Source organism: Dendrobium catenatum, unplaced genomic scaffold (assembly GCF_001605985.2).
Source record: "Dendrobium catenatum unplaced genomic scaffold, ASM160598v2 fragScaff_scaffold_780, whole genome shotgun sequence".
In the NCBI taxonomy this organism is placed as follows: domain Eukaryota; kingdom Viridiplantae; phylum Streptophyta; class Magnoliopsida; order Asparagales; family Orchidaceae; genus Dendrobium; species Dendrobium catenatum.
This window is the reverse complement of record NW_021319242.1, coordinates 16314-19884: the sequence shown is the minus strand read 5'-3', so window position 1 is coordinate 19884 and position 3571 is coordinate 16314.

Here is a 3571-nt window from a genome sequence, read left to right as displayed (position 1 = left end):
TGGCAAGTGCTTTTAATTCAGCATTAAAAAATGAGTTTGCACTTTCTAACCTAACATTATAAACTTTCAAATAATGCTTTCTTCTATCATATTCATCCATAAAAGTTTTAAAATCTTTTTTTTTAAGTTCAATATGTGATGATTTCAATAGTTCATGCTATTTGTTCAATTCATCAAACTTATCCAATAGTTTCATGTGGTTGCTATCAATTAGTGTGTGATCTTTTCTAAGGATATCATGCTATTTTTTTAATTCTAGGAAATCTAAGTTCAATGTAGCATACATCTTTTTGAGTTTTCTATATGTAGTATGAATTTTTTTAGAAATGTCAAATAACTATTCATAGGTTAAGTCACATACCTCTTCTTGATCTGACTGATCAAGCTTGTCGGCCATCAAACACAAGTTGGTGGATTCCTTCTCTACTTCTATTTTTTAAAGAATCTGAAGCTGAGTCCACCCAAAATGCTCTCTACAATCTCTTTTTGTCCTTCTTTACATTTATTTTCACATTGACCTTCTCCTTCTTAGGATTGGCTTTAAGATTCAGACATTTAAATTTTATGTGTACAGGCTTCTTCCATTTATAAAAAATAACATTGTTAGAAGCCTTAACATTTTTATGGAACTTACCTTTACTCCACTACTAACATCTCCTTTACTTCCTTCTTAGAAATCTCCTGAATTGCCATGTCATCAAGGAAATTCCATCTTCATCCTATGCCTAAGACTTATCACTCTTTGAGTCATCCACTTTCAAAACTATGTTCTTCTCCTTTTGCTTATCACCTACATTAATCTATTTTCAAGTCACTCCTTGCTTGTAAACAATTTATGATCCAAGAAGATTGTCAATAGAATAAATATTTAAATTTTTTTATTCAGTTATAGCAATAATCTTTGCATCATAAATAGTAGGTAAACACTAAAGTATCTTATTCACTTTCTCAACATCCATTAGTTCCATACCTAAAGCAAGAAATGAGATAACTTTTTTTTTTTTTGTGAAATTTGTATACATATCAGTGATTGATTCATTTAGTTTCATGCCAAATAGTTCATAACCATGTAGCAAAATATTCAATCTAAATTATTTCACTTTGTTAGTCCTTTCATATGTGGTATAAAGTCTATCACAAATTTCTTTTCCACATTTACTAATTGAGACACATATATAGTCTTCAAATTTAAGTGTATATAAAAAACTATTCAAACATTTAGCATTTAACTGAGCTAAGTATTTTTCTTCTACAATCCAATCAATAAATTATGTTTCAGTTCTAATGCCATCTACAAGTCTAGTTGGCCTAGTGTATCCTTCCTATACAAAAATCAGCATGTAATAGTCAAGCGATTGAAGAAAAGTAGACATTCATGTTTTCAAAAAATTAAAAGAGAGATTATCAAATAATGGAGTTCTACTGATTGAATACCATTCAGGTGTGTTACAGTTTCCAAAAGTTGCCATTATCATATTAAAAAAGTTATCTAAACCTTAATTTTTGAAAGTATGCTCTGATACCACTTAAAAGTTTGTATAGGTTGTTAGACCAAACACACTTGTCCTGATGTTAACCAAGAGGGGGGGGGGATTGGTCATTGAAAACCCTCTTAGAAATTTTGTAGAAAACCATTTTATATTTTTTTTTGCACAATTATAATTTTTATCAATCTAAAAACTTTTCAACCACAAAACTTTAAACGTACAAAAAAATAAAAATGCAGTAAAAATAAGAACATAGAAATTTATAGTGGTTCGATCCAACAATACCTACATCTACTCCCTAAAGTCTCTCTTTTCAGGTATTGCACTATTTCTAAAGTGACTCTGCTTTTGCTACTATAGTAAAATGGAAAATTCTTTACGAAATACCTCTCTTCCACCTATCCCCAGTGCGACAGAGTACCATCATCCTTTCACACTCTCCAAGTGTTGGAAAAGAACCATCATCCGTTCACACTCTCCAAGTGTCGATAGAGAACCATCAATCTTTGACACTCTCCAAGTGTTGGCAGAGAACCACCATTCTTTCACACCCTCCTGGTGTTGTCAAATAATTATCATCCTTTCATACCCTCTTGGTGTCAGTAGAGAACTAGATCTTCTCTCGAGCAACTTCAAAGAAGTAACCAAGAGATTCGACAAAACATATAAAGAGATCCTCACCTTTGGGCAACCTAGTGAACTCTTCACAAATTCCACTTACAAGATCTCTTTCCACACTCTCAAACACTCTCCCAAAGCACTCTCACATTGGCTCAGAAAGAAAAAATGAAGAAGGATTCATCCACAATTAATTTTTAGGACTATATATAAGAAAGGCACTTAAAATTATCCAAAAACTAAAATTTTTAGTTTGATTATCCATGATCGTATAGCACGATTGGTGATTATATGTTTAAATAGTTAAAAATTTGCTTGTATGATTCAGTATGAACTGATTTCATACTCTGATTTACATGTGTACGAATTGATAATATATAGTATGATTAATTCAAAATTGAATAATTTCATCTAGTATTATTCAATACAAACCATTTTCATACACTAGATAACGTACTATACAAAATCCATATTGTATAGTATGATATTTTTTAATCAAACCATATTTTGTTTGGTATGAAAATAGATGCAACCATTTCGAACTCTTGAAGTCTTCTATATGATCCTAGGATCATACAGTAGGAATAGTTCAAAATGATCACCTGTTTATATGGACGAAAAGATGCTCTATCATTTCATACTCTAGACATCATCTGTATGATCCTAATATCATATAATACAAATAATTTAGAAAAAATTAGGTGTTTGTCAGGAAAAACTTGTATGTATCTATTTCGTACTATTGAAGTCATCTGTATGAAGGTAACTTCGTACAATATGAATAAGACTTAGAAAATTTTCCTTACATGGTTTGATTAACTACTTTATGGAGGAACGCTCAGGTCAAATCATCTTGTATGATCTAAAATCATTTAATATGATTAGTTTAAAAAAATTACAAATTTTTGCACTCCCCCAAAATGTGTGTGCACGGTTAACCAATTACAATCACACTTTATCAGATTTAAGAGAAATAAAGAAGTATAGACTTAAAAAATAGTAAACCCTAATCTATTCTAACTTGAAGTCTTTAATAGTCTAGAGTGTGATTTATCTAAATTGTTAGTACACATAAATAACAAAAGTAATATTTCCAATATATGTTAGGAGAAATAGTAGTAAATATAATAATATTTTTGAATCATAAAAAATACACATGATATGAAAACATAGTTATGAAAACTAAGTTACAACAAATATGAATTTATATTAAGAGTTAATAAGGAGAGTGTTTGGGAGAGTGTTTTTTGGAGTGAAAAGTGAGAGATCTTATACAAAAAAATTGTGAGGGGATTCATAAGATTTCGCAAAAATAAGGATCTCTTATTTATTTAATAAAATTCAACCCAAGTTCATTGAGTGCTTTTGAGAAAAGATTTTCAAAGAAGATCATGATACTCTGCCATCACCAGGAAGGTGAGATAGGACATTTGAAATTACTAAACGACAAGAGGGGGGGTGAATTG